Below are 27,113 nucleotides of genomic sequence, written 5' to 3' on the forward strand. Positions count from 1 at the left end.
TGATGATGGCTGCAGCCACAAAGAGGGAGTTGGCTCAGGAGAGTCCCTCTATGCATCCCCCGAGCAGAGAGTCCCGCTCGATGGATCGCATTGGGAAGCGAGTCTTTAGTTCAGTAACCTTCTCTTTGAGGGCGCTGAACTACATGGCACATGTCATAAGGATGCAGCGAGACCTGATTAAAGAGTACGCTGCATCCCCCCCCAGAGTCCATGTCGGCAGAGGACAGACACGTGTACTCCACCCGTATGGCCACTCTCAGAGCGGTTTCTAATACTTCTATGCAGCTACTTTCTCACGCAACTGAGGGAGCTGCTAGAGGTAGCAGATCGGGCCTCGTCATGAGGCGTCGGGCCTGGCTCCGCCACTGTGACTTCGCAGAGCCCTGCAAAGTGACCTTCGTGAATGCCCCCTTCGATGGTTCTGCCCTTTTTGGCAAAACAATTTGCGAAACGCTGGTCCAGAGCGAAAAGGACGGGAAGACAGTCTGCCGTCTGAGTCCGCTTCTCAGCTCCCCAGAGGTCCTTCTCGAAGAACCAAAAGGGACAGAAAAAGATGTGGTTCCGTAAATTGTAGCAATCCCAACCTGCTCCGGACAACCAGTCCTTCCGTGGCAGAGGAGGACAGGGGGGGTCGCCGTCCTAGAGGCAGAGGGGCTCCTAGGAACTTTGGGTCCAGAGAACCTTTCTCTGACAGACCCATGCAGCAACCCTGAGGGGTTGCCCGGCCGCCCATCTCTGGAGGCAGTCGGGAGGGCGGTTTTCGAAGCACCTGACAACATGGGAGTCAATCGCGTCAGACCGTTGGGTGCTTCGGGTGATATCCAGAGGCTATTCAATCCCCTTTCACGGAATTTCCAGATCCCAAAGCCTCTCCGATGTACCACCCAATCAAAGGGAGGCAGCAACTATCGAGATCGTGCAGCTGCTAACAAAGAGCCATCCAGCGCGTCCCCCGATATCAGACCGGATCAGGGTTTTACTCCAGGTTCTTCTTGGTGCCAAAGAAGACGGGGGACTTGAGACCGATTCTAGACCTGTCACAACTGAACCTGTCTGTAACCAAGCAAAAATTCTGGATGGTCACCTTACAATCTATCCTCCCCCTTTTGCGGGAGAACGACTGGATGTGTTCCATAGACCTCAAGGATGCGTCCTACCACATTCTGATGGACAGGCGGTCCAGGAGGTTCCTTCGCTTACGGCTGGGAGCCAGTCACTACCAGTTCAGGGTCCTTCCCTTTGGTCTCACCTCTGCCCCCGGGGTGTTTACCAAAGTACTAGCAGTGGTAGCAGCCCACCTGAGACTCCAGGGAATTCTGGTGTTTCCATACCTGGACAACTGGCTCCTCACGGCATCAAGGCATCTGCTGTGCTCAGCCAGGGACTATTTCTTTCACATAGCCCCTCGGCTGGGCATCACCATAAACAGAGAAGTCTTCACTGAATCCCACACAGCTTATAGACCTTATAGGAGGAAGATTGGACACAAAAAAAAATGCGGGCATTCCTCGCCCCGGATCGACTGTCCAACCTGAGGTGTCATGTCGCGGCCATCTTACGACCTGCTCCGACGGCAGCTTCGGTCCTGAGGGCCCTAGGTTCAATGGCAGCAGCCATTCCGCTTCTTCATGCTCTACTACACATGCGGATTCTTCAGTGGACCCTCCAGGTCCAATGGTCCCCGCTTTACTTCCCTCTCAGCAGCCCGATAGCTATCAGCAAAGCATGCAGGAGCTCCCTTTTTTGGTGGCTCCAGTCAACGGAACTCCTAACAGAGAGACCTTTCTGTGCTGCTTTCCCCCTAGCCACGGTGACCATGGACGCTTCTCACCTCGGGTGGGGGGGACATTCAGCGGGCAAAATTGTCCAAGGCACGTGGAACAGTTCAGAGACCTCACTGCATATAAATGTCCTGGAGATGAGGGCGGTGCTATTAGCGTTGCAAGCACTACACAGCCTTCTCCCTGCAGGGACTATTGCTATCCAGACCGACAACATGTCGGTAGTCTGGTACATCAACAAACGGGGGAACCAGGTCCTATCTCCTTTGTCGAGAGGCCATGAGAGTCTGGGAATGGGCAGTCTCCACCAATCGCTTTCTTGTGGCAACGCACATTCCGGGAAGTTCCAACATCCTAGCGGACAAGCTGTCGCACCATTCTTTCCCCTCACGAATGGTCTCTCAACACTCTAGTAGCGAAGCAGATTTTTGCCGCCTGGGGGCAACCCTGTTGCGATCTTTTTGCTTCTCCCTCAAATGCCAAATGCGACAGTTTCTTCGCTCTATTTTCCCCATTCGGGGAATCCCCGAGAGACGCCCTGGTGCATGCTTGGCCTCCCAGTCTCCTTTACGCTTACCCTCTACTGCCTCTAATGCAGAAACTTTTGCAGAAAGCCAACAGCTTGGGGAGCAAAATGATTCTCATTGCCCCGTTCTGGCCTCGTCAAGCTTGGTTCCCTTTTGTGTGGTCTCACAAAGTGAATCCGCCCTGGATTCTAGATCCGATTCCGGATCTCATCTCCCATCCTCAAGGGCTTCCGGATCTCATCTCCCATCCTCAAGGGCTTCCAATTCCGAACCTTCACACCCTGAAATTGACAGCCTGCATGTTCCAGTTCCATCCCTGATAAGGACTCCCGCTATCTCATCACCAGTATAAGCCATATTAGTGGCGGCCATAAACCTTCCACTAGGAAGGTTTATCGAAGCAAATGGAAGAGGTTTTCTATTTGGGCAGAACATAACAACCTTGACCCTTTTTCTGCACCACTTTCGGCGGTACTGGACTTCTTGACAGACCTTTTTCAGCAAGGAGCAAGCTCTTCCACGGTAAAGGTACAGATGGCAGCTATTTCCCATTACCATGTGGGTCATGACTCAACACCTCTCATGGCTGCAAAAATTTGCAAAACCTTCCTCAAAGGTGCATTTCTCTTGAGACCTCCGGTTAAGGAAGCTATACCACCTTGGGACTTATCTCTAGTCCTGCAGGCCCTAACCGCTCCCCCCTTTGAGCCTGCAGCCTCTGTGGATTTGAAATACCTTTCCTGGAAAACTGCCTTCTTAGTAGCCATTACATCAGCTAGAAGAGTTTCTGAACTCCAGGCTTTATGCGTCAAACCACCATATCTTTCCTTTTTTCCTGATGGGGTTTTCCTCAGGACCAATCTTTCCTTTCTACCGAAGATTTCTTCAGAAACCAATATCAACCAATCAGTTAACTTGCCAGTTTTTTTTCCCCAACTATAAAAACAAAGGAGAATATAAATTACATTCTTTAGATGTTCAGACAGCTCCGCTTCTATATTCACAGAACAGCTGGTCATAGGAAATCCAATCAACTGTTAGTCTCCTTTGCAAAATTCGCCCTGGGTAAGGCAGTCTCTAAGGTTACCCTGTCGGAAGTGGATTTCTAACTATCTTGCAGGCTTATGACACTTCAGGAAGGTCAGCTCCTCAGAGAATTACAGCGCACTCTACCAGGGCAGTATCTACGTCTGCTGCTTTTAAATCTAGAGTGCCAGTAGATGATATCTGTGCAGCAGCCACTTGGACCTCATCTCATACTTTCATCTCGCATTATAAAGTGGATGTTTCCAGAGGGAGAGCATCCTTTGGCTCTGCGGTGCTCTGGAACATCCTTCCATGACGGCCGCCCAAGATTTAGGTAGCTGGGGACTCTGTCCCACAGGTTGCAGACAAATGAAGTCTGCCTACTTCAGATTAAGTTATGTACTCACCATAACGTTCCATCTGAGTAGGTGACTTCATTTGGATGCAACCATCCCCCCCTCCACCCCCTGACCTTCTTAGCAATATTAGCCCTGGTTTCCCAGGAATCTGTTATATTAGTATTTACAGGGCAAACTCAATCTGAGGTCAGTCAGGGCTTGGCAAGGGGTTATGGGTAGAGGGAGGAGCTAGGAGCTCTGATCCTAAAGCTTTTGAACTGCCGGCTCGGATCCGATGTCGGATCAGATACCCAGAGGTTGCATCCAAATGAAGTCACCTCAGATGGAACGTTATGGTGAGTACATAACTTATTATTTTTCATCAAGACAGGGTGTCTTTAAGGACTAATCCTTCTTTCATGCCTAAGGTGGTTTCCAAAGTGGCTTTAAATCAAACTATTCACTTGCCAACTTTTTTCCCCAGTCCTCAAAATAAGGGGGAAATGATCTTGCATTCCTTGGATGTACACAGACAACTACGTTTTTACCTGGACAGAACCAAGGGCATCAGGAAATCAGAGCAATTGTTTGTTTCTTATGCTTCAAGTTCCCAAAAAGCTATTTCAAAACAGACGATTTCTAAATGGATTGCTCATGGAATCCGATATTGTTATTCACATCATGGAAAGCAAATCCCAGGGAGCATAAGGACTCGCTCTACCAGAGCTGCTGCCACTTCAGCTGCCTTCCTCAGAGGAGTTCCTACAAAGACATTTTGGAAGCTGCAACTTGGAGTTCAGTACGTACTTTTTCCAAGCACTACAATCTACCTCTTTACTCTAAGTCTAGGGCAGGCTTTGCTTCTGCTGTCTTGCAGGGCCTTTTAGCTGCCCCCTCTTCTTTATGACCACCTCCCTTTTCTGCTTTGGGATTCAACCCTACAGTCATGACTGCAACCGTGAAACACGATGAACATAGTACAGTTGTGTACACCTACCATAAATGTAGATGTTCGAGTGTCTTCACTGTTGCAGTCTGGGTTTCCCTCCCACCTGTCCCCACTTATTTTTTCTTGTGTGGTTCCCTTCACCCTTCTTTTGAGGTGTATTTGCAAAGGGTATGGGATCTTACTCATTTTGGAGCACCTGACATCTGGGGCAAGAAAAACTGGAGAACATGGCGTCGGCTGCCAGCTTTGTACTCCTGGCACTCTGACGTCAGGGAGCATGGCTGAACAGCCGACGCCGGACCCAGACTTTGGGATTCTGGCCGACTGAGGACTGCCTGCCGGCAGGGGAGAACCCTACAGTCATGACTGCAACAGTGAAGACACTCTAACATCTACATTTATGGTAGGTGTACACAACTGTACTTTGCTTAACAGTAATTTTTCTAAACTTATGCCTATTATCGAGGTAATCCTTTTTCAGTTTAGCATTCTGCAATTGCTCCTTGTTCTGTGAGATTCCCTGTATTCTGTAGTGCTTTAACATTCAAGTTCTTCTAAATTCTTAACCATATCTTTCATTTATTTCCACCTTGTTTTTCGTGGTGTCTGTGGTGAACATCATCTTCAACTGCTGGGGTCAGCCTTACTGTGATCTTTTTGCCTCTCCCCTCAAGTTCAGTGAGATTTGCTCCGTTCTTCCATCAGGCGGAGTCCTCAAGGGATGCTGTGGTAAAAGATTGTCCCCCTGGCCTCCGTTGTGTGTCCCCCTCTTCCACTGATCCTGAACTTTCTTCAGACGGCAAGCAGGCTGAAGAGCTTGGTAATCCTAATTGTCCCCTTCTGGCTTCGACAGATAAGGTTCCCTTTGCTCTGGTCTCATTTGAAATCTCGTCAATGGATGCTGAAGCCAAGACAGGGTATCTCTTCTCACCCGTTAGGATTGCAGCGTCCCAATCTTCATGCCTTTAAACTTGACTGCATGGTTTCTCCACTTACAACCATAGTAGGACAATCCAGGCTTGCTTCCTCGCTTTGTAGCATCATAGCCTCACAGAAGGGTTCAGCTGAGTCTTGTAACAGTAAATCAGAAAATCATTGTTTGGGCTGCTAGAAAAACATTGATACTTTCTCTGCACCAGTCTGATTTTACTTTTCCTTGGTACCCTGTTTGAAGGAGCAGCAGGTTTTTCTATCAATCTCCAGCTAGCTGCAATTTCTAATTTTCACGTGGTCAATCCAGCTCCTCCTTTAGATTATGCAAAGCATTTGACGGGTATCTTTTTCCTGAGGACCCCCCCCCCCATTAAAGATCCTTCCCCACCTTGGGACCTTACTGTCGTGCTGCAGAGTTTGACTGACTGCTCAAACTAGCAGTTATTTGTGACTTAAGTTTTTTTTTTTTTATAGAAGACTATCTTTTTAGTAGCTATCAGTTCAGCAAAAAAGGATTTTTGAGCTACAGGGATTATCTTCCAAATCTTGCATTTTTTCATAAAGATGGTTTCACTCTGTACCAATCCCTCTGCCTAAAATAGCTACAGAAAGCAGCATTAACCATTGTATTCAGTTGATGGTATTTTTCCCAACTTTCCAATAAAGGAGAGTACATTCTACATCTCCTTTATCATAGGCAACTACATTTTTATTTGCATAGAACAAAACAGCCCATTCGTAGCCTTTTCTGCTAACAAATTGGATTGAGCAGTTTCAAAGATCACGCTGCCCATATGGATCACTGTATCACCTTCATTAATTTCAAATGTTTAGAATTACCTTTACTTCAAGGGTGCATTCTACTACATCTGTGCCTACGTCTTCTGCTTTTTTTCTTCCAGAACTTCCATTGATGTGTGGTAGCCACCTGGTCAAACAGTTGCACCTTCGTTGCACACTACAAATTGGATGTGGTGTCTAGAAGCAAGGCTTCTGTGGGCTCAGTGGTACTCTGGAATATTCTTCTATGGGGCCACCCAGGAACTATGTAGCTGGCAACTCTGACCAGTTTGTGAGGAGGAATCAAGACACGAGGTTAAAAAGTTGTCTTGTCATAACTTGACATCTGTGTTGTACATCTTAATCTATCCTCACTTTCCCAACCAGTCATCCCCCAGCCTTAATTTCTAGAGGATCTAGGGGGAGATTGCAGGATGCTTGTGTTCCTTGTCTGAGCCTCCATTGCCTCTTGTTTCTGTATCCTGTACTTTGTATCTGTGGAGGGTGATTCAGCAAACTGAGGTACTGGGGTGGGTATAGTCTATTATGGGTAAAGGGAGGAGATTGAGAGTCGGATCCAAGTTGAAATGGCTGAGCTAGATCCGAGCTTCATATCAGAGACCCATTTGTGAGGAGAAATTAAGATGTACAACACAGATGCAAAGTTCTGGTAAGATGCAACTTGCTATATCAAAAGCCTGATTAAACCCTTGGGGTTTAAAAAAAAATGCACTTCCTTGGGTATAAGATTCTCTTATCGGATACCCATAGGGAGTGCATTTACTGTCGGCCCTGCTCACATAGACAGTGCGAGGTGTGTGGTGGTTTTAATCCATGTGCTTTTGCAGACTGCTGCAACAAGTTTCTTTTGAAGGGCTTACTCCTCCTTCCTCTACACACTCCACTTCCAGGGAGTGAAACCCCATTAGGAAACCCAAAGAGGCCAGGGAATACAGGAAGCATTCCCTTGAGCACTTCTCCTTGGAGCTGCTTAAGAAGTCTCGGAAACCTTCGGTTGAGAGGTCTTCATCTGGTGATTGTGGTCCCCACTCCTTCAGCTCCCTGTGCTCTATCTCCTTGGAGCAGGGTGTTTCCTCTAAGAGCCCTCCCAAAGAGGCCTCACCCAAGTAAGTGTCCAGAACACCACTTACATCCTCCGCTGTCAGGTCTGCCTGGAGCTTGTTTGAACTCTGGATAGATTGAGACTGCTTCTGAAGGTGCAGATTCAGATGGGGGTACTTTGGCTCCATTCCCTTCTGGATCTCTATGGAGACATACTCGTTTTTGTCCTGTGGCTCTTCCAGTCCGACTCCCTGCTTTGGAGTTGTCTGGTCCAGTGGCCCCAAGAACTGAGACGTCTGATCAGTGTAGTTTCTCTGACCTGCTTGGCTCCAGCTTCGGGGCCCAGTGTTTGGAGCCATGGCTTAGATGTAGTGTCGGGAGGTTTGACTTTGATTTGGATGCTTTTGGAGCAGTTGCTTCCACCTCAGAGCCTCACTGTTAGCTCTGCTCAGACTCCCCTCTTGGAGTGGAGAGTAGCGGGGGGTTTGGGAGAAGCTTTCTCTGACTGCTTCAGCTCCAGCATGATGATTGTTGGATCCTCAGTCCATCTGCCTTAGAGGTGATGGAGAGGGTAAAAGGAGACAGCTGGATTCCCTGCAAGAATCCATCACTAAAGACACTCCCATAGAGGAAAGAGTCCCTCATATATCCACCAGACAATGTCTCCTTTGAAAACATCTTGGAGATCCTCCACCAGAAGGAGTTGATGCTCTTGGAGGCGATCTGCACTGGCCTGTGTACATCCTGGGTGTCTTGCCCCCTGGCAGATTCTTATTGAGCTAGTTTCCACCAGGGCATGGAAGGATCAGTACACCATAAAGACCCATACCCTAGCAGGCTGACAAGATCTTAAGTGCTCCTTTGGACAAACCCCATTGGATGAAAAGGATCCCGGTAGATGCCTTGCTTGTTGCGGCAACCAAAAAAGGAGCTAACTCAGGAGAGCTGTTTTGTCCACCCCTGTAACAGGAGGCTTAGGGCTTTGGATAGATTTTGCAAGAGGGTGTATGCTTCCACTTTTTTTCTTGAGTGTTGAACTATTTATCCCATTTTACCATGCTACAGAGGGACCTGATTAAGGAACACTCTAGCTTGGTCCTTCAGTTACTCTTCAGATATGGACTCAAGGCGTTTTCCTCCAGAATGGTCACCATAGATTCCCAGTTTGTCCATGAGACTGCCAATGCAGGTGATGGCACATTTAAGGTTGCCAGTTCTGGCATTGCCACTGGGCATCATTTTTGGATGCAGCTGTGACTTTGTGGAACCTACTTGTCGATGCACCCTTTGGTTTGTCTGTTTGGCCCCACAGTTCTTGATACTCCTGCAGTGAGAAGGATGGGATGACTTTATCAGAATCTGATGTTCTTCATTCCACATTGCTGCAGTCCTAACCATTGGGGGTAGTCAGTCCCCTCGGCCCCCGAATACCAAAATTATATGGCTCAGGCGACGTCGGTCGCGTAGTCTGGCCGTGAGGGCGTCACGGTACTATCGCATGACCGCGCATGACGGTACGTCATATTTTGCCGCATGGTCGATGCAGAAGCAGTTTTGCGGAAGTGGTTGTGCAAATGAAATTTTCTGAAGTGGGAGTTTCAGGCGAATTTCAAGTTGGCTAAATTTACCCGTTGGGGAATATTTTGGGAATATTTTGGTTTTTATTTAACGGATATTTAAAAAAGTGAATAAAAGTATTTCTTACTGTATTTCTTGTCATAGGGATTACCATACTTTGTGTATATACCTTGTTGTGGGCCGCTAACGCGGCGTTGTTGGATGCGGCTCTGTTGGATGATTTGACTGTGCTTATATTAAAGACTATTAACTGTACCAGGTTAGTTGCCAGGTTAGTTTTGGGAGCAAATGCAGAGTAAAATGCCGTCCGGATGTTCCGATCCAAAGCATAACGGGCGCAGTAGCAAAAAACCCCTGGGAAAGAACCGACAGGGGACGTCGGTTCTTTAGAAACTCAGTGTGGCGGAGAGGAGGGCCTACCACAGGTTTGGAGTCTGTCAGGGAGAGACACTGGCAGGATGTGTGTCCTCAGGAGGTAGGCCAGGCTGAAGGGGGGCTTTCAGGTGGGCTGTCTTTCCTCTCTTCCCTAAGTGGATTAGAGGCCTCCCCTCTGTTCCAAGGCTTCTTTGAGAGAGGCAGCCTTCAGAGGACTTGTGGGGTTTCTCTCCTCTCTCTCTGGATCTTTTGCCTAAGAAACTGGGACTTTAAATGATTTGAGATTTTTGATTACTGATTAGAGGTTCTATGCCCCTCTGATAATAGGAGGCCTACACAACCTTTTGAGAAGAGTTTTTGAGCAGTGTTAGGAGGCTTCTTCTTCTTCTTGAAAGAAGATTTGCAGGAGATCCTTATTCTGATTCTGATGTGATGTGGATGATTCTAGCGATTCCTCCTCCATTCTGAGGATTTTTTTTTTTTCAAGAGACTCCATTGAAGGCATTTCCATTTTAAAGGGGAAGGTCAAGATTTCTCTTCCAAGAAGAAGAGCTTAGGAATTTACCCTTTACCCCAGCATAGGCCTTTAGCTATACCTCTGTGTTCTGAATGGTGTGGAAGATGTTTTGCTGGCTTCCCTGAAACCTGATTCTTTGCCCACTGCCCCAGTTAGTACTATAGGTGGTACTATAGGGTGCCTAGGCTCATAAGTATCTTTGTCCGAGTCGGAGGGCAGACCGGACCTGTCTCCTCAAGGGGCCTAAGGTGTTAAGGCTCTGTTTGTTAAAATCCTGTTCCTCCTGAAAGAGGCAAAGGGAGGGCTTTAGATGGGGAAAAGAAGTGTATGCTACTTCCACTTTAGCCATGAGAGTTGAAAACCAGCCAGTTTCTATAAAATAATAAATTATCTCCTTTCTGGTGAAGTCTAAGGTGGATGCTGAGCAGTGCAGGTCCAAGGTGTATAGAAAGGTTGGAGGATTTTCGTAATGTCTGAACAGGGTGGTAAGCATTCCTTGCAATGGTGTTTTAGAGTGTCTGTGCAGGCCTCCTCGAGGGTGCTACCCACTGGTTCTGTTCTATTAAGCAACTTGCGCCTGGTTGAGGGCCAAAATTTAGCTGAGTTAAGATTAACATTTTTGTTGGGTGCAGCCTTTGTTTGCCTGGCCGTGTTGTTTGGTTGCGCCTGTGGAGTCAGTTTTAAAGAAAATGACAACTGTAGGTCTATGCAAACTGCAAAAGATTAAAGATTTTTGCAGGTGCAGCCTAGGGAGTTTAGTAGAGAATTGGCCTACTAAAGGGATGGACTGGTCTAGAGTGATGCAGGCCTAATTAGGGGTAGGTCTGGGGAGGTAGGGGCAGAGCTCAAGGTTCTTTTAGGGAATAGACTTGGAGTTCACCTGCTCAGATTTCTGGTGAGGGCAGACCTCAGTCCCTGCAGTAAACAGACCCAATGACCGTTCTAGTTTTTGCCAGTGCGTTCTGGAGACTTGGCAGCGGCACCCAACTAGGAAGGAAGGTTTAATCTTTTCAAAGAACAGGTTTTGAGTTTTACATAAGACAGATGGGTTTTGGATATTTCCAACCACGGTTACAGGCCTTTATTTCCATAAGAGGCCTTCCTCCTCTACAAAGAAAGGGATCACTCCCTCCATTCAGAGGCTCACAAAGCAGGATTTCTCTGTTACTCCAAATAGGGGCCTGGGCCACAGTTCCTGTGCCAGAAGGGGCTGAGGACCAAAGAGGGGCCTGTTCCCTAGATAATTTCAGGGGAACACATCCCCACCAATTTTGGATTTATCTATCCTCAACACTTATCTGGACATTCCCAAGTTCAAAATTTTGGATCTACCAACACTGCTTTACCTCTGCTGATCAAGATACTTGGAGGAAGTATTGTTAGATCTCAGACTAAAAGTTGCAGGAAGTTCTATCAGACAAAGTTGCAAATTCCCCTTCGCGTTTTCGAGCTAAATTTGCCTATCAAGAGTTTACATTGCCCTTTGGCTTAGCTACCGCCCAAAAGATTCACAAAGGTTCTGGCTCCAGAATTAAGTTACTTCCTATACAAAGGAATTCCAGATCTATCCTTACAAGAGCGACTGCCACAGCATCACAGCTCAAGGAAGACCTTTTACAGAATTTGGAATATGTGATAGCAGTGCTAAGAACAGTGAGGTATTCTGTGAAACGAAATAAAGTCAGTCTAGTACCTGGGTTGTGCACAACTGCACATGTGAATGGCCTTGCAATACAGCACAAAAGATGGCCTTCCAACCCCAGGACAAACAGAATCTTTCCATTCACTTCCATCTTGTATTCTTTCAGTCGGGCTGACTGCAAGGACAGTCCTTCAAGCCTTAGGGTTCATGGAAATTTGTTAAGAGGTGCTTCCCAGATTCAAACTGCATATGAGGAAGCTGCAGCAGTACACAGCAATGTATGGACACAGCACAAAGGATATTTGGACACTGTCATTCAAATATTACCTTGCATTCAGGCTCAGATTGTAACGAGGCTCAGGGAAGTTCACCTAAACAAGCCCAGGCTAAAGGAGTTTTCTTCTACAGGAGTTCTAGCGACAGATGCCTCAGACATTTGCTTGGGAGCTCATAAATGGAAAAGGGATACAAAGTGAAGTGGCCTGCCAGACTACAGCATCTACATAAGGAGACTGAAGGAGAGACAAGCAGTCCAATTTGCATTAGAGGCTTTCAACCCAGGACTTCTTCCAGGGCATGACAAGCACTAACAGATCACATCCTACATCAACTCTTACATCAACAAACAAGGGGAACACATTCTTAATAGATGTGCAGGCAAGCACAGATTTTATGGGAGACTGCGCTCGGCTTGCAGCTTCTGAAACAGGCAGGTTTCTGCGGAGCACAAGAACTCATAGCAGATGTGTTAAGCAGACCAATCATGGATCCCACGAGTGGAAACTGCCTCTTCATGTATTTTGAGGAGCAGACAAGTGTCATGGGAAGTCCAGACATAGATCCACCAGTCGAAAAAATACTAAAACCACCAGCTGCCAACACTTTTAAAGAGGTTTCAGGGGACAGCTTGGGGAAAGTAGATACTTGCCACCAGTTGGAAAAAATCTTCATGTGTACCTTTCCACCTCTGCCTCTTCTCCCAAAAGGTGCTCCTAAAGGTCAGACAAGAGACAAGCCAAGGATTCTTTTAATAGCTCCACTGAGGGCCTCGGCAACACTGGTACCCAAATATGAAAGAGGTCTGGTACAGGGGGGAGCTCAGATTTGGCCTCACCCTTTGAAGAATTTCCTGTTTGGAGCTCTGAATGACAGTGTGCTCAATGTCAAGCTTCACTCTCCATCTAACAAGGCAGCATATTCTCAAGTTAAACACAGCAGGTCTCAACTTCTTCAACAAGTTTTAAATGTGATTAGTTTAGCCAGAGACCTGGTACAAGGAATTTGTTTTCAGAAAATGGAAGAGATTTTCTATTTTTGGAAAGAGAGCCCTAATTTGGGTATGGCTCAGCCTAATTTGAGTGTGGCTCTTCAATATCCTTTGTTCCCTCTGGACAAAGGAGAGTCTTTCTCTTCCATTAAGATTCATGTTGCAGCAATTTCAGCCATTAAGATGATCATCCTTTGTGAAAGGTTTTCTCATCCTTTGTTCAAGCAATAATTTCTTAGAGGGAGGCTCCTTAATAGACCCCGGACCTCAATTATGTCCTGCTTTTTCTCTCAATTTTGTGTTGGGCCTTGGTGTACTGCTAAATTTGAGTATTTGCTACTGAGACTGCTTTTTGTTAGCCATTGGATTGGGAAAGTTGTTTTGCATTACATCTGCAGAAGGGTGTCTTTGAGCCAACTTTATATAGAAGCAGTTGAGCCTTTCCTGATAAATAAGATAGGGTTTCATTGCGGTACTGTCTCTTCTTTTATGCCTAAAAACCAAACTATTCATGGCTTTAAGCCTATAGATTCATTTGCCTACTTTCTATGCAGATCCCAAAATAAGGGGAAAGATTTTTGCACACTTTAGCTGTACACTAGCAGTTGCGTTGTGTTAGAAGCAGGACCAGGTTTTAGGCAGTCTTCTTGGTTGTTTTGTTTCTTCTGCTTTGAGCCTGTGTCATTCAAGCTCCACTGTCAAAACAAGCCTTATTCTAAGAATGGATTTGGTTTTGCATTTGCATTTTGTTATTCCCATCTGGGCAGGAGATTCCAGCACGGGGGCTACTCTCCTTCCACTAGGGCTACTAAGGGGTCAACAGCATTTCTAGGGGGGTGGTTTGTAAGGGATATTTTTGGAGGCAGCTACTTGGAGTTCAGTGCATACTTTCTCTAAGCATTACCACCTTTTGCCCTACTGCAAATCTAGGGCTGGTTTTGCCACAGCTGTTTTTAAAAGACATTTTGACTATTCCTGCTTCTTTATGATTTGATGCATGCTCCCTTACCTCTGCTTTGGGATTCACCCAATGGTTGGGACACCAGCAATGTGGAATGAAGAACATGAGTACAGTTTGTGTAGGATCCACATTGTAGATGTCAAGGATCCACATTGCTTTGGTGTTCCCTCCCTCCTTTTTTGTGTGGGTGAGGGGTAGTTGTGTAGGTGCGGTTATACTGTAAATTTGTATATATTGTACATATTTTGGTGGCAGGAGTGTTTGGTTTTATGCTCCACAAAGATTTTTTTCCAGGAATCGGCAAGGAAGGAAACTGGTTCGGGAAATCTCTAGGTCCTTTTCAGGATTCTCTGGGAGACTTCCTCCAGCGGCAGGGGGGAAACTTAAAATGGTAGAAAAGCCTTTGGGTTAGGGGGGAGTCTGCAAAATCAAGAGTCTTGGGACTCTTCCTTGGGCAGACCCTTTCAGCACTCCTGAAGGGTTGCTTAATTGTCTCTGGAGGCAGTTGGGGGGGGGGGGTGCACTTTGCACACACAGCTTGGGTAGCCGTTGATCTGCAATGGCTACCCAGGCTTTGTGCGCACTTTCCTTTGCACCTATTGATCTGTAGTGGCTTCCCAGGATGTGTGCAAGGATAAGTGCGCACACAGCCTGGGTAGCCATTGCAGATCAATGGGTGCAAAGGATTGTATCCAGAGAGTACTCCTTTCCCTTAAATCTTCCCATAATGAAAGCTTACCTCCCAGATGTGCCACCCATTTAGAGAGAGCAGCAGCGTTAGAAATTACAAAGCTGCTCTAAAGTCATCCAGGAGGTCCCACCTGCAGGCGTTTACTCAAGGTTCTTTTTAGTACTGAAGAAAATGGGACCAAAGCCCATTTTGCATCTGACATTCTGAACAAATCCGTAAAAAAAAAAAACAAACTTCAGGATCGTCACGATCCACTCCATCCTACCTCTTCTGAACTTGAAAGACTGTAGACCTGAAGAATACATTCTCCCATATAGAAAGAGGTGCTCCAGGAGATATCTGTTTCAGGCTGGGAGCCAGCCACTACCAGTTCAGAGTGCTTCCATTTGGTCTCATGACAGCCCCTAGGGTGTTCAATAAATGCATGGCAGTAGTTGCAGCTCATCTCAGACTGCAGGATTTAGATTTGTTTCCTTATCTTGACAACTGGCTCCTAACTGCTTCAACCAGGCATCTGCGCATTCAAGCTAGGGATTACCTGTTAGCTCCCACTCTAGGCTTAACTGTAAACGCACAAAAATCGCAGCAGAGTCCTGTCCAGATGGACTTTTTTGGAGCTTGTTTGGACACCACCAGAACTATGGCCCACCTCCAGAGAGGATATCCACTGTAAGGTTTCATGTCTCCCAAATCCTAGCAAACCATCTCCAATGAATCTAGTTTTAAGAGCATTAGGTTCTATGGTTGCCATGATAACTTTGTCTACAGCATGCTTACACATGCAAATTCTACAGTGGACATCAGTTCAATGGTCGTTGCATCAGCATCCTCTAACCCACCCAATAAAACTATCAAAGATGTGCAAAGATTCTTCTTTGGCTCCATTCTTCAGAAGTCTAGCAAGGTTGACCCTTTATTCTTCCCCCACCAAATGCCACACTGACCACGGATGCTTCCCAGTTGGGTTGGAGGCATTTTCTGGTATGGACGGTCCAAGGAATGTGGTCTGCTCGAGACAGATTTGCATATCAACATCCTGGTGATGAGAGCAGTTCTAGTGTTGCAAGCACTACACAGCTTCCTTCCTCCCAGAACTATTGCAGTTCAAATGGACAGTGTCCATGGTATGGAACATCAACAAGCAGGGGAGAACCAGATCTCAACCACTGTGTCTAGAAGCAATGTGTGGCAATGGGCAGTATCTACTGTATGCTTTCTAGTCACGCACATTTTAAGGGAATCCAACATTGTAGTGAACAGGCTAAGTAGAACAGTACTAATGCCTCACGAGTGGCCTCTAAACCAGTTAGTGGCAAACATGATCCCCCGCAAGTGGAGTCAACCTTGCTGTGACCCTTTTGCCTCTCCCATCAACAAATGCAGCACGTTCTTTGTCCTGATCTCCCCCCCCCCAATCGTTCTTTGTCCTGATCTCCCCCCCCCCCCCATTGGGGACAAGCCCCTGAGAGAATGTAATTCATGCTTTGCCTCCCAGTGTACTCTGTATTTCCACGATTACCCTGAGTCCCAAATTCCTTCAGAAAGCTCATCGGTTGAAGAGCAAATTCATCCTCCTTGCTCCTTTCTGGCCTCGCCAGGTTTGGTTCACCTTTCTTTGGTCTCCTTTGCTTTGTCTGCCATGGCCTCTGGAACCTCTTCCAGACTTGTTGTCCCACCCCTTGGGACAGTCTCGTCTGACCCTTCAAGGTTTAAAATTGACCACATGGTTTCTCCACTTCCAGTTATGGCTAGACATTCCAAGGTTTCATCTCCAGTCTGACAGATATCAGCTTGCAAAGCTTCTACTAGGAAAGGTATACATGAGCAAATTGAAAAGGCTTTCTATTTGGGCTCTGCAGAAGTTGATGGACCTTTTTGTCTCCTGTTCCTGTGATTTTAGGCTTCCTGGCCTTTGTTTCAGAAAGGAGCCAGCTATTCCACAGTAAAGGTTTGGTTGGCAGCCATTTTGGATTTCCACATTAGGGAAAACTACTACCCTAGTGTCTTCCAAACTATTGTAAGTTTTTTTTCCTCAGGGGCACCTTTTTACTCCATCCCCCAATCAAATATCCAACCCCTTCCTTGGGATCTTTGATTCTACAAGCCTTGGTTCTTCCATTTGAACCAGCAGCTAAAGTAGATCTGAAGTTTCTCCTGGAAAACTGCATTTTTGGTTGGTATGTCAGTTAAGAGTTTCAGATCTCCAGGCCCTCTCTGCTAAACCTCTTTATTTAATCTTCCATGAGGATGCAGTTTCTTTATGGACCAATCCATCCTTTTTACCTAAAGTAGCCACAGAAGACTACCAGCACATTCATCTCCTGGTTCTCACTCCTTTTCCAGAATAAGGGAGAATACACATGGCAGCTTCTGGATGTTAATAGGAAATTACATTTTTATCTGGACAGGAAAAAATCCTTCAGCAAATCTGACCAGCTGTTTTTCTTTTTCAGATGTAAGGGAAGGCACAGCAGTTACTAAAACTACACCAGCCAGATGGTTGAGATTGCTTCTCCTTTGTTTATCAAAAGGTTTGCCCTTGCTGGGGCATGTCAAAGCTCAATCAGCAAGATCTATTGGCGACTTCTCAAGCCTTTTCCTAGAATGTTTGATAGCTGTACAGCTGCGTATTGGTTAAGGCTTCTTACTTTTATTTCATGTTACAAGCATGACATTTCCAGGAATAGAGCTGGGTTTGGCTCTACAGTGATTCGGAATATTCTTCCATAAGGGCCACCCTAGGTTCTGTGTAGCTGGAGACTGTCCCACAGGTCGAGGAGAGAATCAAAATGACATCCGATATATTCTTTAACATTCCAACTGTGTATTCTGTTTTCATTCTTCCTGTACCCTCCCCACCCTCTTCCCATGTAAACATGCGTGAGTTGGTTTCTCTCAAACTGTAGTTTCTGTAGTCCCTGGGTTTTAGTCTATCTATATAGATATCGTAACTGTATAATTTTAGCAAACTCTGAAGGGAAGTATTATGGGATGGAGAGGAGGAGCTTTACCATTGAATCTTGAACTTGGAATGTGGCTGAGTCAGATCTGAAACCCACAGGTCGAAGAATGAAAACAGAACACAGATGGAACGTTACGGTAAGAACAACTTTTTTCCTCCTCGGGATGTTTATCCAGAAATGTCCGTTTAGGGGAAAACTCGAGCTTGATGCATCAATCTAGCTGCACTTCAACATACTTTTGCCAGGGTTCTTCACCTGTCGAGAGTACAACAGATATATTTATTAAACTTTCTGCACAATTTGCTTTTCCCTTATGCCACAGTTTGTCTGGAGCAGTTTTTTTTTCTGCTGGTGTGATTGCATCTTTACTCCTTTAGGCCCGGGTTGGAGCAGTGCACACTGTACCCCTTTTAAGTCCTGCAGCAGAATACCAGTGCAGTTTGTACTTCCATAAAAAAATATGGCATACAGAAATGTTTCTCTGCTTGCTGTTTTCGAACTCTATAAAAAGCTTTGGAAAAGCCTCGTGTTCAGCCTTTATTTCAACCTGTTTATAGCTTTTCAGGTCAAGTAGGTACTTAAAGCCAGCTTTTTCCAATTTGACTATATGCTGCCAGTGTTCCACTTAAACTCCTGACTGCATTTGATTTCCTTTACATTAGAAGACACATTTCCTATACTAAGATTTCAACTACTTTTTGTTGAACAGCTTTAAGATTTTTCCCAGCTTGAGCTTTCAGTAAATTACCAGCAAAAAAGTTTGAGTGAACTGCATTTAATTACTCACGAGTAATGAATGTTACCCAAATTATTTTAAAAAGCGAGTTAATTTCTCATTTTTCACATTGGGGGAACTATAAATCTGCCATGTGGTATGTAGCCCTCTTGGAAGTCTACACTATTCATTTTCAGCTTTACTTTGATATTTTTTGTAGAGTAAATTGTTTGTCATCCTTGAGAAATGGGGTACTCTGCTGTTTTGAGTAATGCAGTGCCATCTTGTTTCAGTATTTAGTGAGATGAGGGTGGTTGTGCTTTTACTGATTTTTCTTTACACATTTCCTATCATTTCACTTGTTGACAGAAAAGTGAAGGCTTCTGGACATTGATGGGGCAGAAGATCTTGCTTCCAGGCCTTTCTTTGTTTTTTAATGCTGAGAAATTAAACACTGTGTGGGATGACCACATCCACCTGTTAGTACTATAATAGAGCTTTAGTCACTAGATCTTCCTTGAAATATTGGAATTGTAGTTGCTAGGAAACCTTCAGCTTGCCATCTCTGGTCCCAGCCATGTAGACAAGGTTGTCCTTCCTCATTGATGCAGCATTCTTTATGCCTGAGATCCTACCAGAGTGCCAAAGCCTGTACACTTTCCTAGTGTACGTCAGGCACATGCCCTAAATGCAAGACATGAGGTACACGAATGACATACAGACTCCCAATCCTTGCTTCTCTGCTGCCTGTCTGAGCAGAACATCTGATTTTGGTTTTTACACCATTCAGAGCTGCTGATACCAAGCCTGCTAAAGATAAATGCCCCATTGGGGTTCCTTCCTTTCCTTTTTCCTCTTTCTAGTTTTTCATGTTATCCAGGAAAGAGAAATGTGTGGGAGGCAGATTGCTCCATAAAGAAGACTCAAAGTGCTTTTGTTTGGATACTGTGCATGACTGTAGTCTGGTTCTTGTATGGCATTTTAAGACACTCCATAGCAATTCCAGATGGAAAGATCTGGAAGACCAAATGTCTGAAGTTATTGATCCAGGGTATCCTGGTCAAATCCACCTTCCCCAAACTGCCTCTTAAGAAAACAAGAGCTAGTTTTGAATCTGATGTCCATCCTCTACTGGACAGCTCTCTGCTTAGATGAACCTGAGGGCCAGCTAGTGCTGACGCCATTTTAGTCTGCTGTAACCCAGTTAAAAGCCGATGCAGAACTGCCTACTTGTCTGCTGAGGCTGTGCATGTGTGGTATCTATGTAGAGGGAGGAACCATGGCAAATCATATCTGAAGGACCTTGGGGGATTATCCAAGTTTTAGTAGGAAGAGGTGCCTGGTAGTCTCATTGACTCAAGGCAGGGCTTTGAGCTTCCTGGATTTGGCACTGCAGATGTTCCTTTAAAAAATGCATCAGAATGTGGCCACTGTAGCTAAGGATCCTTACAGTGGCAGGACTTGAGGGCTGGTTAATATCCTCATGGCTCCAAAACCTCTACAGGGATTTTGTCCCTGTTGCTCCTTGGTTATCTACTCCATTTGAGGCCTAGAGATTTTGACGAATAGTTGGACTCTAAAGAATTCTTAGCATATTCCTCACAAATGGTCCTTTGGCTTTGGGGGTTAATGAAGGTCGATCCTCCTTTTGAGGAATTGTCTGTTGGATAAAATGGTCCATATGATACAACACTAAGTGGGTTTGTTTCAAAGTATCAGAGGCTCAAAAGAGGAATCTCCTCTTACAGATGGATTCACCCAGCCCTTTTGCAGTGCCTTTAGTCTTAGCTGTTCTGTTTGACATATTTACATCAGCTTCTCAGATGCTGTCTCAACCTTCAGCCCCCTACGAAGCTAGACTGATTTTTGTAAGGTACCTGAGGATTGTAAAACGTCCATCTGATCTTGCTGTTTCCAAGTCAACTTGTAAGCCTCCAAATGATTTTCTCTTCCATGCTTCTGCCTTCTAACAAGGACTGCCATGCTATGGAGTGGGATGGGGAGCAAAGCGTTTACTCCTGCTTTGGCTTTTAGAACACTTATCCAGTCCATGTGACTAGAATATGTCCTGGCTTTTCTATCCCTAGCGAGAGCAGCTTTGAATGACATGCCAGATTTAAAATGCTAAAATTTATGCTGTTGCTAGTTCTGCTTTTCAGGCTGCTTGCTATGCCATTAAATGCAGCTGATGCTTTCTAGGGTAGCTGCATCTGGTTCTGTTATGAGTTGGTGCTCATTGTTCCTGCAGGCTTTGAAGACATTACAGCTGAACTTTTTAGGTTTTTCCTTAGCTAATCAGAATATTTTTTGGCACTGCTGCTGAAGAACTTGAAATCCTGCAGGATAAGGGCAAAGTTATACAGGAACTCAATGTTCTCCTCTACCCAAGTTCCAGAGGAAACTATCATTCAAAATCTTCCTTTGTAGACAGCCTGCTAGAAGCAGGAGGGTTTCTAATTGGATTTTTCCCAGGTAAACCCCCTTAATTCTAGAGGCCAGAAACCTTCTTGAAATCTGCCTTTGACATTCACCCACCCAAGCCAGATTTGTCCCTCAGGCTAAACCTTTTCCTTCCCCCTCTGGCTAGAGAGCCAAGGTGTCAAGTTATCTGTATCATTCAAGTCTTTAATGGCTTGCAAGTCCCTCTAGTTTATGGTCTCTGCCTTCTCCTCGCCAGCTCAGTTTTCCTTTGGCCATGTTGGATCTGGTGGCACAGGGAACCATACAGTCCGTTCCCTTGTCTCAGCAGGGAATAGGTTTTTTATTCCTTTGTTTCTGGTCTCCAGGAAGTAGGGGACATGGAGGCCTGTTCTACTTCAAGATGTCTCTTCAGACCGTTTTCCCCCTTGCCTCCCTGAGCCTTTGTAGTCTCCCTGGATTTGAAGGATGCTTATCTCCGTTTTCTTTTCAGTCTCTTCAGGAAATTGTATTTTTCATCCTGTCCTAATCAGTCTTCTGATTTGCCTTTTGGACTTTATACAGCTCCAAAAGCATTTACCAAAGGCCTGGCCCCTTGGTAGCTTTTTGCAGATTTCGTGATCTGGTCAACCTGATTCAAGATCCTCTCAGCAGCTCTTGTTTCATAATCTAGAGATTTTCTCTTGTGCAGTGTGGAATTCACACTTCATCTCAGTCAGGGGCTCTAGTCCTCAGCATTTTTGGATTGCAGGATTCAGACCATTCTGATGCTAGTCTTTTCCACCTCCCAAGGTCTTCACTTTGCTCATTTCCAGTATCTTCCTCTCCAGTCCTTCCTGCAAGCGAATTTCTCAGATACCTGGGGTTCATGGCATCCACCATTCCCATGGTTCCTCCACATGAAATGCCAGTGGTATCTCAAGATTATTTAGCTCCAACACTGCAACACTGTGGAGTTTCCAGTCCCTTTTTAGCTTGTCGCAAACTCTAAATGAACTAGTGAATTCAGCAGATCTCCCTAAATCCAAGTCTGCCTTTTTCAGGTTTCTGTTAGTACAAGGATGCTTCTGATCAGGGTTGGGGAGCTACCTCCAACAAAGTCCAGGGTCTTTGGTCTCAACAGATCTTGAACCACATCAATATCAGAAATGAGGGCTGTTATCCTAGCTCTTCATACCCTTCACTCTGGGTTCCAAGTGTTCTAAAGGCTTTTGTAGACAAAACCACAGTGATGCACATGGGGGGGGGGGCAAATCTTAGCTTGCAGGCTGGTTCTTCAGCAATTTGGGTCTTAAGTGATTTGCATACCTTCAGCGCTCAGTCTAGTGGCAGACTCTTGAGCAGATCCAGAACACACCCTTGCAAATGAATGCTTCAGAGGTGATATTGGACATTGTACGTTGGTGGGGTGCTCAAATATTTTTGCCTTCCTTCTGAACAGACATCTTCCTTGTCTCTGTTGGAGTTCAACGTCTAATTTTCTGGAAAGTGGACTCGTCTTTCTTGGAAGGGTATTTTTTATGTCTGTCTCCCTCTACTTTCCAACGTCTTGCACAAGGTCATGTGGGACATTCCCAAAATCATGCTGTTGACTCCCTTTTTGCACATACAGCACTGTGTTCTCCCTTTCTCACTGTGATCAGGGGCACTCGTATTACCTTGCAGGATGGATCTTCTCACTCAAATTAAGGGGTGTCTCCATCACCCTCACTTGTCTGGTTTTGATTCCTTTTGTGCACCAGTTTTCTGAGTGTGCTTGGGTTTTGCAGGCCAGAAAACCCATTACTAGAGAATGTCTAAATGGAGGAGACATTCCGTTTGGTGTCCTACATGACCAAGACCTTTTTCTGTGAGGTCCCTACAGTTCTCTGAATTGCTCAGTACTGGATTGGCATATTAAAGTTCCTTTAGCACCCATTTCTACCAGAGTCCACCTTTAACTTCTAGTTTTGAAGTCAAACAGTTCCTAAAATGCATCCTCTTTATCAGGTCCTAGGAAAAATTCTTCTCCTTGAGACCTTGAATTTTATTTTTGAAAAATTGCCCTCTTGAGCCTGCCTTTTTTTCCTTGCAACATTTTACTTGGAAGGCTATATGGTTGGTGGCTCTTTTGCTAAGAGTTTTTGAAGTCCAAGGCCTTATGGTGGTTCCTTGTTTTTTCACAAGAACAGAGTGCTTCATACTAATTTATGCCCAAGGAGGTCAATTTGTCCTTAAACCATTCTGTTTGTCTTCCTTTTTTTTCCTTCTCCACAATCTTTTAGTGAGAGGGTACAACACACCTTGGAATTCAGTAGCCCAGATATTACTTGGATGAGTCTAAATGCATCAATCTGAGCAACCTTTTCCTTTCATGCTGGATTTGGTTTAGCAGTGTCTAAGCAAACAATCTACCCCAGGATCTCTAAGGCCATTTCCTTTTGCTGTGCTTTATGGCAATCTGATCTTTTCTGTTTCTGCTCATCCTATCAGTAGCCTCTTGTGCTTTTTTCAAGGGTCCAGATATTGGAGCCATCTTAGCTGCTACTTGGTCTGTCCACACTTTTACCAAGCATTATAAGTTGTATGTCATTTTCAGGGCCAGAGCAGGATTTGCTTGCACTATCCTTCATAGATTTGTGGAGGGCTATTTTTCTGTCTTCCTCCCATGCATTACAGTAGCCTTTGTACTTTCCCAGGTATAGAGTACTGCAGAAATGACAAGAACAGTACAGTTGTGTAGGATCTTGTCATAACAGTAGATGTCCTGCTTCTCACTGTTGCAGTATTGGGTCCCTTCTTTGCCCCCCTCTTTCTACTGCTGGCAGAAGGATTTTTCATTCTCATTTCTTTTTCTGGATGGGCATATTGCTGTAGTTCTCCTGGGACATGAGTTCTGATGTTTAGGCATCTGTATGTTGCATTTACCTTGCACCTTGTGCGTAGGAGACATGTCTGACATATGTTGGGGAGGTTGAAGGCTTTGGTATGGTGGTTGGACCTTAGGCTGTCCTTGGCAGGATATCCCAGGTATACAGAATACTGCAACAGTGAGAATTAGACCATCTACTGCTAATGGTAAGACTTTACAGAGCTGTACTCTCCATTCTTTCCCAAATGCGGTTCTTTAGTCTTATGTCTAGCAAATATCCAAGTTAGTCTGGCGTTTGTAGCCTAAACTTCAATTGGTACATACTGCATTCATTTGGGGATAATTTGGAAGGCAGGTTTGAGCCCCATTAACAATTTAGAGGCTCTTAACTTTGGTCTTTCAAATTTTGTTGCCGTCTTTGGACTGACATAAAATCAGCTGAACTTTCAAGAGATGTGTAAACTTCATAAATGAGGCTGCCATTGTGATGGCTATAATGGCTTTTACCTCAGCCTGATGGATCTCAAGTATTCAGGTTGGGTTAACATCTGTATGTAAGTGGTAGCTCATGTTTTAAGCACTGTAATATCCACTTTCACACCTGTAGCAGTAACTTTAGAAAAAGAAGTTATGTATTCACCATAACATTCCATCTGAGTAGTTGTACTTAATTTACTGCAACCTGTGGGTATTCGGATCCATATCGGATCCGAGCCGGCAACATTTTATCAAGCATCTGCTTCAAGCTCCTCCCCTTACCCATAATCCCTCACCTCTCCTATCTTCCCTCAGATTGAGTTTGCCACTAACCAAACTATTAGCAACTCAGTAACGTTAACCTAGAACAGGTTTGGGGGAAGGAGGGAGGGACGGTTGCAGAAAATGAAGTACAACTACTCTGATGGAATGTTATGGTAAGTACACAACTTAATCTGAAGTAGTTAACTTCATTTATCTGCAACCTGTGGGACAGTGTCCCCAGCTATCAAAACTCTTGGGAGGCCCTCATGGAAGGATATTCCTGAGCACCGCAGAGCCAGAGGATGCTCTCCCTCTAGAGATCAAATCCAACTTATGAGAAATGTATGTGATCTTGCCCAGGTCGCTGCTGCACAGATATCCAGAGAGACCCTAGACCAAAAAGCAGAAGTTGCCATAGATCTGGTAGAATGAGCTTTAATAGGACCAGGTGGGGGATAGGCCTTTATCCCTATAGACTTCCAGTATATATTGTGTAATCCATCTAGCTAAGGAGGCCTTGGAAATGGCCTTGCCCAAAAAGGGTCTAGAAAAGGACACTAATAATTGGTCAGACTTAAGAAATTTAGTCCTATGTAAATAGAAACAAAGCTGTCTATGAACATCTAGCAGGTGCAGTTTTATTCACCCTTGTTCTGGAAATTTGGAAAGAACACAGGCAGATTTATCACCTGGTTAATACTAGATTCAGAAGCCTCTTTCGGTAAGAATGAGGGGTTTGTAAGAAGCAAAACCCTGTCTTTATGAAAGTTCAAGTAAGGGGGCATGGCAGACAAAGCTTGGATCTCAGAAACCCTTCTAGCGGAGGTAATGGCCACTAGAAAAGCAGTCTTCCAGGACAGGAATTTTAAGTCTACTGATGTTGCTGATTCAAATGGGGGTGCCAACAATGCCTGCAGAACTAGAGTAAGGTCCCAGGGAGGGATGGAATTCTTAACCGGGGGACGCAAAAGAAAAGTACCTTTTTAGAAAGGCCTTGCACAATCTGAGGCCAGAGCATTCAGATTTTCACCGACATGGAAATTTAGATATGGCTGCCAATTGTACTTTCACTGTGGAGGAACTAACCCCTTGTTGGAAAATATAGGACAAAAACTCCAACATTGCAGGACCCAGGGCTGTAAATGGATTTGTCTGTCTGAGAAGCCCAAACAGAAGTGTTTCCATTTGCTGCAATAAACCTTTCTAGTGGAATGTTTGTGGGATGCCACTAGAATACTCTCTACTGAAGATGATAGACTGGGAGTCCTAGCGATCAAGGAAACTGGAGCAACCAAGCAGTCCGCTTCAGGCTATCCAGATCGGGCGGACTGATGCCCGAGGAATGGGAGATGAGATCTGTGCAGGGATCCATAATGTGTGGAGGAGTTAGAGCATGAGACCAGAGGAAGGGGAACCACACTTGACGAGGCCAGAATAGGGCAATGAGGATCACTTTGCACCCCAGTCTGTAAGCTTTCTGAAGAAACTTCAGAATGAGAGGTAGCGGGTGATGGGCATGCAGTAACCCAGGAGGCCAAGCCTGGACGAGTGTGTCTCTGGGGAAGTCCCCTGATGAGGGGATCAGAGTGAAGAACTCGCTGCACTTCACGTTGGAAGGAGATGTGAAGTGATCGTAGCAAGGGTGACCCTACTCTAGGAAGATCTCTGCTACTGACAGTTTCAGGGGCCACTCGTATGGCATTAGAATAGCCCAACTCTGTCCGCTAAAATGTTGGAGCGTCCTGGGAAGTGCATTGCAATCAAACTGGTGGAAATCGCCCACTCCCACACACTCATGGCCTCGTGGCAGAGAGGGTAAGATCTGGTCCCTCCTTGTTTGTTGATGTACCCAGACAACAGACGTGTCCGAACTGCAATCATCCCTGGGGGAAGAACAGTGTGAAAGGCTTGCAACGCTAAAAGCACTGCCCTCATCTCAAGAACATTGACATGCAATCTGGTCTCTGTCTGGGACCACGTGCCTTGGACCATCCTTCCCAAAAAGTGCCCCCCCCACCCGAGCTGGGAGGCGTCCGTGGTCACTGTGGCTTGGGCTGGGGATGTTAAGAATGGATGACCTGCCCAGATTTCTGACTGTTGGAGCCACCAAAGAAAAGTCTTGCAGGCTCTGCTGATCCATGTAGGATAGTCCATGGGGAGGTCTAACCAAGACCACACTGAACTGCCCATGGTCCACTGAAGCACCCTCATGTGAAGGCGTGCACATGGAAAAATAAAAATTGCTGTGGCCATGGAGCATAGGGCTCTGAACGCTTGCCATCTGTGTCCTGGGGCTGAGGATCACTGACACATGGGCCTGTAGGTTCTGGGCCCTGTCCTGAGTGAGAAACTTGTAATAGTGTCCAGCCGTGCCCCTATGAATTCCAAGGTCTGTCAAGTTCAAGCAGGACTTGGAGATGTTGATGGTACTCCCTAGATTAACTGCAAGATGCAGGAAGGAGTCTCTGGCCATGCAAAGTAGACACTTGGCAGCAGCGAGGAGCCAATCGTCTAGGTAAGGAAACACCTGAATTCCCTGAAGCCTTAGGTGAGCTGCTACTACTGCCATAACCTTGGTAAACACCCTGGAGGCTGTGGTGAGACTAAAGGATAGGGCTCTGAACTGGAAATGATTGGCTCCCAGACGGAAGCAAAGGAATCTCCTGGAGCTTCTGCAAATCTTGATGTGGTAGTAAGCGTCCTGGAGGTCTATCGAGCACATCCAGTCGCATTCTCTGAGAGAAGGTGGAATGGACTGAAAGGTGACCACCTAGAATTTCTGCTTGGCTACAGACAGGTCCAATATGGGTCTGAGGTCCCCTGTCTTTTTTGGCACTAAAAAAAACCTGGAGTAAACTCCTAATCCGGGCTGGTCTGCGGGGACCGGTTCGATGGCCCGATTGTAAAGCAGCTTTGAAATTTCGTGCACTGCGGCCTCCCTTTGAGTGGGGCAAGGAACGGCATGCAGTATCGTCTAGATATTATTTGGATCACCCAA

The 27,113-nt window shown here is 45.6% G+C and overlaps 1 protein-coding gene across 2 annotated transcripts in view; it reads left to right on the top strand.

Moving 5' to 3' along the window:
* The window catches only part of SPDYC (speedy/RINGO cell cycle regulator family member C), a 688,680-nt gene that overhangs the window by 429,846 nt on the left and 231,721 nt on the right, over positions 1-27,113 (top strand). The window lies entirely within an intron of this gene.

The sequence above is a fragment of the Protopterus annectens genome, chromosome 6.part1, assembly GCF_019279795.1.
Source record: "Protopterus annectens isolate FY-2018-M chromosome 6.part1, PAN1.0, whole genome shotgun sequence".
Classification (NCBI taxonomy): domain Eukaryota; kingdom Metazoa; phylum Chordata; order Ceratodontiformes; family Protopteridae; genus Protopterus; species Protopterus annectens.